This window comes from Physeter macrocephalus, chromosome 6, assembly GCF_002837175.3.
Source record: "Physeter macrocephalus isolate SW-GA chromosome 6, ASM283717v5, whole genome shotgun sequence".
In the NCBI taxonomy this organism is placed as follows: domain Eukaryota; kingdom Metazoa; phylum Chordata; class Mammalia; order Artiodactyla; family Physeteridae; genus Physeter; species Physeter macrocephalus.
This window is the reverse complement of record NC_041219.1, coordinates 15,757,866-15,772,270: the sequence shown is the minus strand read 5'-3', so window position 1 is coordinate 15,772,270 and position 14,405 is coordinate 15,757,866. Positions and strand designations below refer to the sequence as shown.

The following is a 14,405-nucleotide window of genomic DNA, read 5'->3' as shown; positions in this document are numbered from 1 at the left end:
TGTTGTGGCCTCTCCCGTTGCGGAGCACAGGCTCCGGACGCGCAGGCTCAGCGGCCATGGCTCACGGGCCCAGCCGCTCCGCGGCACGTGAGATCTTCCCGGACCGGGGCACGAACCCGCGTCCTCTGCATCGGCAGGTGGACTCTCAACCATTGCGCCACCAGGGAAGCCCGTAGACTTTTTTCTTTAAACATAATTATAGTGATTACAAATATGGGGTTTGATGTTAGATCTAAATCCTAGGCTCAGCTCTGCCACTTGCTAATATTTGACCTTGGGCAAGTTATTTAACTTCTCTAAGTCTCAACTAGTCCATAAAATGGAAATAATATTACCTTATAAGGTTGTTTTAATGATTAAAACAATGTTAATAAACAATATACAGTGTCTAGTGCATAGTAAACAATACAAATTGGTATTATATTATTTAACTTTTGATTGAAGAAAAATCATCCATCTACGTGTCACCTCGATAAATCATACTTTGCTTTTTTTGTCTTCTATATGACCAAAAATTTTATATAATGTAATAATACATAATGTGAATTTTGTATTACATATTTTTAAGAATATAGATATAATACAATATCATGTATATATGGTCTTTTTCACTTAAAATATTACATAAACATTTTCCATGATGCTATGTAAAACTAATGTTTAAAATTTCTAAGATATATGGAATGATTTTTCAATGTTATTTACATCTTTTAAAAACTAAATGAATTGTGATATTCAGATGACCCAAATTATAGTAGGGTCTGATGTTACTAGCTTGTTAAGCTAAACAGATGTCTCTAGTATAGAATGGTTAGCCAAGTATTTTGTTACTGCCCTCCAACTGGCTGGTTATGACATATTGTCCAAAATAGTTGGTGCTTTAATGCCTATGTCACAGCCTACTGTGACAAATAGTCACCACTGTACAAACACATTTATTCCATAAAGTTTTTCTACCGGTTTGGAAAAAAAAGTTGTTTAATCAGACGTACACACACATTTCATACTTTTTCAGAAGCTCAGACTTTTCGCCTTGAGATAATGCATGTTAGCTTTTAGGATAGTAAGTGATAGAAACATGGCAAAAGTTATAAAATGTTTAAATTGCATATAATCTGGTGCTTTTTAAGTGCAGGGATTATATTTTTAATGTGCCACTAGTCACATAAAAATTAATCATGTTAAGTTTTATCTTCCCTGATTTCAAGATCTGGGCTAGATGTTGTGATTGGAAAAGCTGTGCTGTATAATTTCACAATGTAAGTATAATCTTTCTATTAAATCATTTAAATTATTTTTTTATTTTCTTCTGTTTAAGTATAAACTATCATGAGCTTTAAGCTGTAATATTCCAAAATTTGTACTTTTAGAGTATAGAATAAAAAGTAGTTATATATATATTTTATTTTGTAAAGTTGTAGCCATTATTCAACTCTGAAAAAAAAAAGTTGCAGTCTGTGTCAAAGTGCTTTAAATAAATGATTTCATTACATCTTTTAAAAAAATATTTATTTATTTATTCATTTAGTCTGCGTTGGGTCTTCGTTACTGTGCGCGGCCTTTCGCTGGTTGTGGCGAGCGGGGGGCTACTCTTTGTTGTGGTGCGCCGGCTTCTCGTTGCGGTGGCTTCTCTTGTTGTGGAGCACGGGCTCTAGGCGCACGGGCTTCAGTAGTTGCAGCACGCGGGCTCAGTAGTTGTGGCTCGTGGGCTCTAGAGCACAGGCTCAGTAGTTGTGGCGCACGGGCTTAGTTGCTCCGCGGCATGTGGGATCTTCCCGGACCAGGGCTTGAACCCGTGTCCCCTGTGTTGGCAGGCGGATTCTTAACCACTGCGCCACCAGAGAAGCCCGATTTCATTACATCTTCACAATGTTTTATCAAGTGTGATTTATTTCCATTTTAAAGAGGGAGTAAAGCATTGAGAAATTAATCTACTTGCCTGAAAATCACATGCTTATAAACTAAACTCTGGCTCTTATAGCAGTAATTTATATAATCAAAATGAAGTTCTTATTCTGAGCCTCCTTACAGTGCCCAATAGAAGAGTAGTCTTCAGTGGAAAAAAAAAGTCTAGGGGCAAACTACCTTAGAGGACCTTTGAATGTTTATTTGGCAACGTGTAGGATAACTTCCGTTTTTCTAGTGACCAAAAGAGGCACTGTTGCTAGCTGTTGGCTGAGATTTGGACCTGTGTTGTACTTTGGGAAATAATGATGCAATGCTATTTTCCATGTACAGTGCCATGTACAGGCAGCCTGTCCCAGAGGTCATGAAACTGATGCTCAAATTCAAATGCTTGAAACTCATGGTCTACTTGATTATTTTAAAATATACAGTAAGAAGGAAAGAGAAAGACGGAGTAGGTTAGCACACTTAAGATAGGGTAAAAGTGGGGTGGAGAGACCATACTATACAAGTCTTGAGTTACACAGTGCATATATATCCTGTCTTTCTCCCTTCCCCTTCAGTCTGCCCCACTTACAGTATCTACAAGGACTAGAATTGAGGGTGATCAAAGGATTTCAGCAGATGGAAGGTGTCTGAACAAATACACGGATGCTCTATACACCTAGTCAAAACTACAGCTCACCTATAATCTACTGGGCAGCCAGCAGATTCTGTGGACCAAACTGGATTTCACCAATAAGTGGTCAGTTTAAGACTTCTTAAATATTGGGTTTCTCAGGCATATTTAGTTATTTGATGCTTAAATGGCCCTCCATCCCTTTCTATGTTGACAAGCATAGGCTACACTTACTTAGTCTGTCTCTAACCTGTTTTCCAGGACATTTGATTTTATATTTAGTTTCATCTATTCTCCCTATTTTTTCCTCTTATCCTCTATGGTAGGATTGAATATTCTTAAATAAGAGCAAATGTGTATTGTATCTCCTTTCAGAAGTTCTTTACATGTTTTCAAATAGAATTGCTATCGCTTGATATTTTCTAGTTTCTTGCCTAATTTCTTTGAATTCTTTAACATAAATCTATCTTATAAAAGTTTCATAATCTCTAATTTCTATTTGCCACTTCCCATTCCTTATTCTTTGCTTCTTTTCGAAAGTTGCAAAAAAACATAGCTTGGGCTTGAAAAAGTCTTTTTTTTCCTCAAAATGGTGGGTACATTTTGTTCCAAGAACTACCACATCAGCTGAGTGTGGAATTTCTTTCTAAATTTGTTTTCAAGAAAACAGACGATCATATGCTTTTGGAGATCAACAAAGTAAGGTGCTTACGTAGCCCTTAATAAAGCATTCTTTTTACTAAACACAGAGAAATGTGGATTGTGACAAGCATGACTCCTATGATGGATATTTGGGAAAGTATGATTTTCTTTTCATACAAACCAGGGCTCTATTAACATGGTTTCCTCAAGTCTACTTCTCACTTCCAAATCCTCTAGGAATTGACACCAACTGTCCATTTTGACACTTGTTCATTAATTTCCTTTCAATGGGACTATTCTCTTCTCTCAGCTGTTGTAGCAATTTAAGGTTTTACAGACTCTTCTGGTATGGCTCTTTGTTGAACATTCTTTCTGTGTTCAGACTATATAACACCAGAGCCTGAAAGTATGTCACAGAGTCATTAGTGTAGTTCACCACTTGTTCCATTATCCACTCTCACAGAGGGAGACTTTAGCTGACCCCTTAAAAACTGAAAAGGGCAAAATCAATTAGTTCTCTCCAGCAAGATTTAATGGTCTTGATAGCAGTAAATCCGTGCTTCCTTTCCTAACCTGCATCATTCTACACACCTGACCTGACTGCATTCAGTAGATCTCTAGTTATAAACTTCTTACAGAAAAAAAATTGTTTTTCCTGTTTGGGACGTGTGTGTACACACGCTGTGTGAGGGGGGTCATTTCACTGCCATGACTGTAAAGCACTAACAGATCCCAGTAAACAGAGAATGATTGTTGCATCTCTTTGTGAAATATGAACAACCTTGCTGATTTTTATTCATGATTGGGAAACCCCAGCATTTTGAGGATTAAAGGGCATAAAAATGAATAATACAAGAATGGCTGCAGAAGAGTATAGCATTTGTTTTGTAATAAAATGAAGTGGGACCGTGTGACTTTTCCATGGCGCAAGTTCTTTTCTTGTGTGTCAAGTTTTGTTTTGGGTTAGTGAGAAACATCGCATCACGAAGAAAGAATGCAAGAAGCAAGGGCTGCTTTACACTTTACCAATCTGTTGTGCTGTTCCTGGAAATTTTTGCATTTGAAGCTTGACAGAAGGTAGCAAATTTTGTGTGTGTGGTTGCTATGCTTAAAAATAAGTATATAATAAGTGATAGTTGATTGTTTTATATTATTTTACCATTTTATAGATGAACATGGTTTAATCTTTTAGATTTTCTTTCATCTTACGATATAATAGCACTAAGAACATATGCTGCTTTTTTTAACTAAGTAATTTCAAGATATTAATTCTTTAATGTTCCCTACATAATTCTAAGACAGCTAGACTTCTTATGTTTCAAACTTTATTTTTACTTCTTTGAGTGTTTGGTATTTTATATAGCTTTCTAAAACTCTCACAGCAGAACTTTTTCTTTAATCTTATCCATTTAAATTCATCAAACAGCTTATTTTTTCCTGACTTTGAAGAAAATCCCAGTCTTCTCTATGGAATAAGTTATCTTTTGAAGATTAAAGTGATGATTAAAATCAGCTTTTGGACATATGATAATACTATAATACTATTTTTGGCAGTGGTGTGTTACTTAAAAAGTTTTATAAATACATTATCTTAGCAATAACTTCAGCCGCAGGAAAAAATGAAGCACGATCTTATAAGATTAGTGTGAGATTTCCTGAGGGTGCAGTAATTTAGCTCTACCTTCAGAAGTGGGCAGCAAGACTTTTCTGGGACTCTGGGGCTTTTAATAGTCTATCTAGTATAAAGGCAAATAATGGAGACAGAGGAGGAGGGAAGGGGGAGAGGCAGGGAGGAAAAGAGGGAGAGAGGAGAGAGGGAAAGGAAAAGCTAGAAGGGGAAGTGAAGGGTTGTGAAGTCATTCTTAGTTCAGAATTGACCACTAGACTTCTATCAAAATCTACTCTTTTTAAAAAATTACAGCGTTTTGAAAATCAAAGGCCTTAGAATTAAGCACATGTTTTATTGGTGGGTTACTTGTTCCTAAGCACAAGTATCCTTCCTTGGTAATAGAATTTGCTGAAAAAGCACAGAATCACTGGAAGCTCGATGTTGTCTCATATGTTCCTATTTCAAAGTTTGTGACTGTAAGAAAATACTCACAAGAGACTATCTGTGGAGTGTGGATCATCAAACGATTTCTATTTTTCACAACTGCCTCTTTTCACATGTCTCATATTGATTACAATATTTGCTTCTATGGTTATTCATAGACAAGCACTTATCACATTGCCCTTTAATGCTTATTTATTCATATCATCCACTCTATAGAGCAGGAGCTATGTAATCATCATTGCTTAGAAGATCACCTGGTGGAAAACAGGTAGTACGTAATCTCTGCTCAGTGCTAATTGTCAAAACCCACATCACCTTCTCTGAGATGAAGTGGCGTTTTCCCTATTGGATATTTATTTCTATTTCTATTTGGGATTTGTTTAAAATTTTTGGTGCTTTGCCCAAAACATTGTGTGTCTCGATCAGTGCAAGATATAATGCTCATTTTATTTTAGTAGAAGTTTCTGGAAACTTCATGGGACAAGAGGTGCTCTACTCAAAAAAACATTACATAGCAAGATTTAGTTTTGGAGCTGAAATTGCTAAGCCTTAGATACTAAGTCTAAATAATTAATTGCTAAGTCTGCCTGCCACACAAAATTAGAGTACATCAATTTGAGTTAAGGCACTCATGCTATGTTTATAAGAAGAGAGTATGATAGTTTATTGGCTACTTGTTTTAAAAGGATTGGTGGGTTACTTGTTCCTAGTCATCCAGCTCCTGAATACCTGGTCATCCTTGTTTTTTTCTGGCCTCCATGTCAATGAGAGTCTCTATTTTACCCAGCTGGCCCTGAGACTGAAAGCCTTAGGACAGTGGTTATCTTACCCTTGGCCATTCTTCTGGACACTCTCCAGAAGCTGGTCTGTGTTGCCCCCTTTTCACTTCTTGAACCCTGCGGGTTCAGGGTTTCCTGGGTACCTGAAGGTAATCAGAATGGTATGTATGGAACCCAGCCCTGGAACTAGTAATCCTTAACTCCCCTCTTGTATCCTTCAACTTTCTTCTTCATAAAGTCTTGGCTTTATAGTAATAAAATATTTTAATTTACCTTAAAGTAACTTAATTTTGTGCATTTTTTAGTCCAGTAAATATTCATTTAAAAAAATGGTATCTTAAATGTCGCATACCGTGTAACCCATTTATAAGAGGACTTTGAAATGATTACAGTAGTCTGTATAAGGTGCTGTTGAAATTACCAGGCCTCAGTAAACTTCTTAGAAAAGAACACGAACTAGTGAAACACCTAGTGGAGCAGGCCTCTCCTTTCACGTAACCTAATTTGGCAGATTTTTTGATGGATTAATTTATTAAAATTTTTGTAAATTACATATAATTCAGGCCCAAACTCTGAAAGCAAAATGGTCATACTTCTAGCCAATGCCATAAACTCCCCAATTATCTTATTAGGTATCTTCATGAAATTTTGATGAATTTCTTTTGTTGACCATGATGAGAAGAAAAAGGTTTGGAAAGCACTACTCCAAACTGTTGATAATAGTTATATTTAGGTACTAGAATTTTGGTTGATATAAATTTAAAAGAGAGTTTTCTGTAATTAAAAAAAAATCTATAATAAGCATTCTCTAGTTTTGTAATGAGAAAATCAAATGGATATTATTTAAGAAAATCAAATAAACATAGGAACTTAGTCACAAGTAGAACTAGTGTATCTGGCAAATAAGACAGAATCTTAATTTTTAGGACAGGAAACAAGGCCTGTACCGTATTTGCAGCAAAATTCTCTTGAAGGAATATACCTAAAATTTCCCAAGATAAGGACTAAATCTTCCCAGAGTTTGGGGTGAATTGCTTCTGATATACAGAGATGAGGATTGTGGGAGCTAGGAACCATGTAGCTTTCTCCAAATGATAAGCTTCAATTATCTGGGAGATTCAATTATGGAAGTAAGGTCCTTCCCAATTATAACAGATTATGGTATATGCTACTTTGATTCAATTTATTGGACTGGGAAAGTCAAAGTAGCCCAATAGTCTAAACTTCAGTTTGTTGTTTTTGCTCTCATGAATGCTGTATTTTTTATTGAGATACAATTCACATGACATAAAATTCAGCCTTTGAAAATGTACAGTTCAGTGGTTTATAGTATTTTCACAGAGTTGTACAACCATCACTACTATTTCCATCACCCCAGAAGAAACCCTGTGTCCATTAGCAGTCACTTCCCATTTCCCACTCTGTCCCTGGCAACTACTAATGAGCTTCTATGGATATGTCTATTTTGGATATTTCATATAAATGGAATAATTACAATATGTCTGGCTTCTTCTGTAACCATGGGTGAAAACCATTTCACCTGCCTTCACTAATCAAGGTTTTAAGACTTTCATGACCTCTAAAGCAGCACATAGCCTGAACAATAAGGTGTCTGACTGAGTTGTTTTCCAGGAACTTGGAGTCAGCTGCATCTATTTCAAGCTGAGCCAAGGGTCAGCTGTGTCTCGTTTTAGCTGAGCTCCTTAGGACCGGCAAGGACCGCTGACCCTTGAACTGGGCATGCGCAGGCTTCCGCCCTCGTGAACTTTAGAATGTGAAGAGGCCTGTAGCGTAGTTACGCCTGCGCAGAACAATTATCGCACCTTTTTCTAATCACCTTTCCCCGTTCCCCCTCGCCTCCGACAGCCTTGCTTCTTTTTTCTTTATCGCATAAACACCCAAGCCCCTTGCCTTCTTGGAGCAGATTCGAGACCTGCTCTCCCGTCTCCTCGCTTTGCTGCAAACCTCGGCATCTCACCGTTTTAGCTTGCTGCACGTTGGACAAAACAAACCCGGTTAGTACCACCTTCACTTAGCATAAAGTTTTCAAGGTTGATATATGTTGTATCATGAATAAGTACTTCATTCCTTTTTGTGGTTGAATACTATTCCATTGTATGGTTATACCACATTTATCCATTTTTTGGCTATTATGAGTAGTGTTGCTGTAAACATTTACGTACAAGTGTTTGTGTGGAGCCATTTTAGTTTGTATTTTTGAACCGGCACCAAAATAAAGCCCACACAATGTGATTAGTTGGTAAATCTTTTAAGTCTCTATGGTTCCTCCTCTACAACTTTATATCTTTTGCAAATTTGTTGAAGAAATTGAATCATTAGTCCTGTACAATTTTCCAAAATCTGGATTTTGCTGATTGCATTCTTTTGGCATAATTTAACATTCTTCTAACATCTATAGTTTCATTCGTTGGTAGCTCGCTGTAGAGGCTTGATTGGATTCAGACTTGATGGGGGAGGGAGGGCTGGAAAGATTACATTATAGTCTGTTATTCTACAAACATTATGTCTGGTTGTCTCTCTTTTTTTGATATTAGCAGCCATCGTTGATCTTTGCCGGGATCCATTATGGAATGAGAAGTAGTGGTAGTCTAATTCTGTCATTTCTTCTTTATTTATAGCTAGAATATGGTATAAAGAAAAAAATCTGTCCTCAGATATTTTGTTACTGCATCATTCAGTTTGTATATAAAAGGAAGGATAAATGCTTGAATCTTTCCCTTTATTTGATAGTTTTCAGAATAAATTGGTTCATTATCATTCTCTAATAATGACTGACTATTCATGGGTTTTAAAAATGAACTCATGGACTAAACATATTCAGTATATTCTAATCAATTGGAGTTATTCTTTTTCAAATTAATAGTTGAATTTTTAAAAATAAGTTTCTGTATTTTGGCAGGAACACGTAAGTAGCTTTTGACATTCATTATATTAGATAATTAACGATGATATTTCTTTTTATATAAAGTCCCCTTATTTAGGTTTTTTGAAAATGTATTTATTTTTTGTTGAAGTATAGTTGATTTACAATGTTGTGTTAGTTTCTGGTGTACGGCAAAATGATTCAGTTATACATGTATAGTATACATTCTTTTTCAGATTCTTTTCCATTATGGTTTATCACAGGACCATATTGTGTACTGAACAGTAGGACCTTGTTCTTTATGTACTTTATATATAGTACTTTTTATCTACTAATTCCAAACTCCTAATTTGTACCTCCTCTCCGTGCTTTCCCCTTTGGTAACCATAAGTTTGTTTCCTATGCCTGTGAGTCTTGTTTCTGTTTTGTAAATAAGTTCATTTGTATCATTTTTTTTGATTCCATATATAACTGATATCATATGGTATTTGTCTTTCTCTGTCTGACTTACTTCACTTAGTATGATAATCTCTAGGTCCATCCATATTGCTGCAAATGGCATTATTTCATTCTTTTTTATGGCCGAGTAATATTCCATTGTGTGTTTGTGTATATACATATATATCTCCACACACATCTTCTTTATCCATTCCTCTGTCAGTGGACATTTAGGTTGCATCCATGTCTTGGCTATTGTAAATAGTGCTGCATTGAACACTCGGGTGAATGTATCTTTTCTAATTAGAGTTTTGTCCAGATACATGCTCAGGAGTGGGATTGCTGGATCATATGGTAACTCTTTTTTTAGCTCTCCCAATGCCACTTGCTGAAGAGACTGTCTTTTCTCCATTGTATGTTCTTGACTCCTTAGTTGAGGATCGATTACCATTGGTGAGTGGGTTTTTTCCTGAGCTCTCTATTTTGTTCCATTGATCCATATATCTGTTTTTGTGCCAATACCACAATGTTTTGATTACTGGAGCTTTGGAATAATTGTCTGAGGTTTAGGAGGGTTATGCTTCCAGCTTTGTTCTTTTTCCTCAGGATTGCTTTGGCAATTCTGGGTCTTTTGTGGTTCCATATAAATTTTAATTATTTGTTGTAGTTCTGTGAAAAATGTCATGGTTAATTTGATAGGTATCACATTAAATCTGTAGATTGTTTTGGGTACTATGGCCATTTTAACAATATTAATTCTTCCAGTCCAAGAGCTTGGGATATCTTTCCATTTCTTTGAATCATCTTCAGTTTCCTTTATCAATATTTTACTGTTCTCAGCATATAAGTCTTTCATCTCCTTGGTCAGGTTTATTCCTAAGTATTTTATTTTTTGATGCAATTTTAAAAGGGATTTTTTTTTTTTACTTTCCCTTTCTGATATTTCATCATTAGTGTAAAGAAATGCAACAGATTTCTGTATGATAATTTTATATCCTGCTACCTTGCTGAATTTGTTTATCAGTTCTAGTAGTTTTTGTGTGGAGTCTTCAGGGTTTTCTGTATAAAGTATCATATCATCTGCATATAATGACAATTTTACTTCTTCCTTTCCAGTTTGGATACCTTTTATTTCTTTAAACTTCAGGTTTTGTTTCTGGGACATACATCTTTGAATTCTTATAAATTTTGGAGAAAATGTTAATGTTTCACACTGGGGTGGTATGATCCACTGGGCATTAGAAGTTGGGTGAGTGTTCATCCTGAAAAGGTGAAATTATTTATGATCTTTAAAGGAAATGAAGACCAAAGGAAATAAGACCATGGAGCATACTGAGATTTTTCGCTCCAGAATTCATTTTGGTTTAGAGTGAGGGGGTTAAATTTAACATGATTTCATTTTTTTTTCCCTAGCAGCCAATTTCCCTACATCATTTACTGAATAATGATGTATCTTTTCTTCCTTGGTGGATGATATTTCCTTACTGACATATTAAAATCTTATAACATGGCCTGTGTTTGAAAACTTGTCTCTTTCATTAGGTATTGCTTCTTCTCATGTCAGTCATACACTTTATTTTGATAATAAAATATTTTAATAGATGGAAGTTCTTGCCTCATCACTCTTATTACTCAAAAAAGTTTATCTTATTTCTCAGTTATTTATTCTTCCAGATGAACTTAAAAGATGTTTTTATAAATATGAAATAATCTAATACTATTTAAGATTTTTAAATTGGCATATTAAACTTATGAAGTAATTTGAGAAGAACCATGTTTTTTATAATAGGCTTCCCTTACCCAAAAAAATGTAATCATATCTTAGACTTCCCTGTTTTATAGTTTTCTTCAGAAGTGACCTCTAAGTTTAGCTTCTTGGTATTTTATATTCTGGACACTATCAGTGAACTGATTTTTCCCATTATATCTTCTCACTCATTAATTGGTTGCTTATAATTTTTGAATATTTATTTTGTGGTCACTTGTATTAGAGAACTTGTTATTTCTTATAAAGTATTTCAGTCTACTTATTTGTATCTTCTAGGTATGCAGTATTTTTGTGTTGAATCATGACAGTTTTGACTTCTGTTATTTTTGTTTTCCTTATTGCTTTGGTTAGATTAGCAGTATACATTTTTGGTACCTGATTTTGATAAAAATCTTTGTCTAAAATCTCTCTAGTACCTTAGTTATTTAAAGCACATATGTATTTTTCATGCAGTTACCATTTATTTACTACTGTTAAGCCACAGTGAAAAAGTGATATAGAGATAGGTACATATGTGTCTGTGTATCTCTGTCTGTTTATCTATATCTATATTCAGGAAATGAAGGGTTATTGAACCCTGCCTGAGTCTCTCTACTTTGTGTCTGTCCCTGAGGAAGGGAGAGGCCTCTGAATCGAGCTGGATAGTAGGACCCTGCTCCCTGATGACCCACTTCCCTACCTCCGGCTTTTCTTGGATCTGAGTAGTGCCAGTTCCTGGATTGTCCTTAGCCTTGCTGCACCTGCCTGTTATGATATGCTACCTCCTACTAGTCCACCCTCGTGTGTCCTGCTAGCCTGGTTTGCCACCTGTTGCTTGTTACTGTCCTCTCTGGCCCTGGTGTCCGCCTCCATGCCCGTACACATTGGCAGCTGAATACGGACCTGCCTCTGCGTGGCCAGAAACCGTCTCACCTCGTGGAATATTTTGTTCCAAGTTTCTTCTGGAACTGCCTCTCCCTGCTTTTTTAGTCTAATTAGTTTTGATGAGGTCTTTAAAAATATATATATTAAATCCATACCTGTCTCCTTAAGGAGTAAATATAATGTAATTTAAAAAGAAAAATATGTTTTCTTAAAGAGGACTTTGGTTATAATATTCCAGTGGCTATTGAAATATATTGGATTTCTATAAATGGTCCCCAAATTTTATGTTTTGAAGGCCTATGTGCTTTTAAGAGGAAGGTGTGTGTGTGTGTGTGTGTGTGTGCGCGCACAATATAAGGATATAAACCGTTAGCTTTGCTGTTTACAAACTGCTGTGAACTGGGAAATCATGTTTGTTGAAGTGTCTATAATGTAAGACAAAAAATACTGTCGATGAACTCTTTTTTAATATGTTGCCCAAATGTACAGAATTCCTTTTTGTCACCTTCAGTTGTTCAGAGGTTTTTCGTGTACTGTTAAGATCTCCATTTCATTCTGGATAACTGATGATCCTGAACAAATGACAGATTACTGTCTGCCCATTTTCCCTGCTCCCCCACTTTCATTTATCTTTGATCCAGTAGTGTTTGTTTGCTCCTTGATTGAAAAGATATTTTAGCAAGTGTGGATTGGTAGGAAAATACACTGTTGCATAGACAACATTAGTTTACCTCTTCTAAGGGAAACTTACCAATTGCACATATTAGTTCAAGTTTATCTCATATAGAAGATGTTATGCTAAATGCAACGAGGTTAAAATCATGAGAAAAACTTAGTCCTTGTTCACAAGCAGCTGACAATCTAGTAAGCGGGGAATGCCAGCGGAGGATAAGAACTATTGAGGAGAAGGTAGGAGCTAAAGTGTGGTACTGGGAATGTGTACAGTGTGTTTTAGTAGGCAGCAAGTATTCTAGTTTGGCTGGAAAACTGGACTAAGACTGTGGGAAAGGCATTTTATGAGTTTAACTCGACAGGCGATGAAGGGCTACCGAACGGATCAGTAAAATGATCAGAGCTGTGAGCTAAGGAGATAAATCCGGCAGTGAGTTCCAGAGAACTGGAAAAACAATACATTTTGGCTTGGATCAAATATACATTGGAGGAGGCAGCAAATTACAGAAAGACTCTCAAACTAGATACCTGAATTCAAAGGCTAGCACTACCACTGGCTGACTGTGACATGAATAATTGGCGTAAAAGGGCCTATTTTAGATGCTATCAGGAAACTTCTGTTCTTGAGGATGGGAGTAATTAGAGTTCACTGTGTATGTTCTACGTCCAAGTAGGTGAGATCAAAGATAATATATATCTGATGGTCTCTGGGTAATACAATGGCATATGGTGGCTGATGCTGGAGACTCTGAAATCAGATTTCCGGTTTCAGCTCTAGCTCTTTCACCTACTTGATGTGTAACCTCGGGCAGGTTATTTAACCCGTTCTTTGTTTTTTTGTTTTTGTTTTCTCATCTGTAAAAGGCAAATCACAGCACCTACTTCCAAGAATTGTTAGGAGATTAATTAATATTTGTAAAATCCTTAGAAGAGTGCCTGGGACATAGTAATGATTCAATAAAGAAAGCTATTAGTAGTCACAATAAATAAAATTATGTCTTTTTCATATCACGGTTGTAGGTGTATTCTTTTTTTTTTAACATCTTTATTGGAGTATAATTGCTTTACAGTGGTGTGTTAGTTTCTGCTGTATAACAAAGTGAATCAGCTATACATATACCTATATCCCCATATCCCTTCCCTCTTGCGTCTCCCTCCCGCCCTCCCTGTCCCACCGCTGTAGGTGGTCACAAAGCACTGAGCTGATCTCCCTGTGCTATGCGGCTGCTTCCCACTAGCTATCTATTTTACATTTAGTAGCGTATATATGTCCATGCCACTCTATCACTTCGTCCCAGCTTACCCTTCCCCGCTCCCCGTGTCCTCAAGTCCATTCTCTACGTCTGCGTCTTTATTCCTGTCCTGCCCCTAGGTTCTTCATAACCATTTTTTTTTAAGATTCCATATATCTGTGTTAGCATACGGTATTTGTTTTTCTCTTTCTGACTTACTTCGCTCTGTATGACAGGCTCTGGGTCCATTCACCTCACTACAAATAACTCAAATTTGTTTCTATTTATGGCTGAGTAATATTCCATTGTATATATGTGCCACATCTTCTTTATCCATTCATCTGTCGATGGACACTTAGGTTGCTTCCATGTCCTGGCTATTGTAAATAGAGCTGCAATGAACATTTTGGTACATGACTCTTTTTGAATTATGGTTTTCTCAGGGTATATGCCCAGTAGTGGGATTGCGGGGTCATATGGTAGTTCTATTTGTAGTTTTTTAAGGAACCTCCATACTGTTCTCCATAGTGGCTGTATCAATTTACATTC

At 36.3% G+C, this 14,405-nt stretch overlaps 1 long non-coding RNA gene across 13 annotated transcripts in view; it reads left to right on the top strand.

Moving 5' to 3' along the window:
- The window catches only part of LOC129391337 (uncharacterized), an 83,492-nt gene that overhangs the window by 5,831 nt on the left and 63,256 nt on the right, over positions 1-14,405 (top strand). For 5 of the 13 annotated variants that reach the window (XR_008617549.1, XR_003680085.2, XR_003680083.2 and 2 more), the window contains 4 exons: positions 1,209-1,259; positions 2,469-2,650; positions 4,118-4,243; positions 7,865-8,013. The exons of 2 other annotated variants lie outside the window; for them this stretch is intronic. This is a non-coding gene — a long non-coding RNA (uncharacterized lncRNA). The remainder of the gene's footprint in view (positions 1-1,208; positions 1,260-2,468; positions 2,651-4,117; positions 4,244-7,864; positions 8,014-14,405) is intronic. 6 more of the 13 variants (XR_003680088.2, XR_008617548.1, XR_003680086.2 and 3 more) reach the window with 4 other exon arrangements.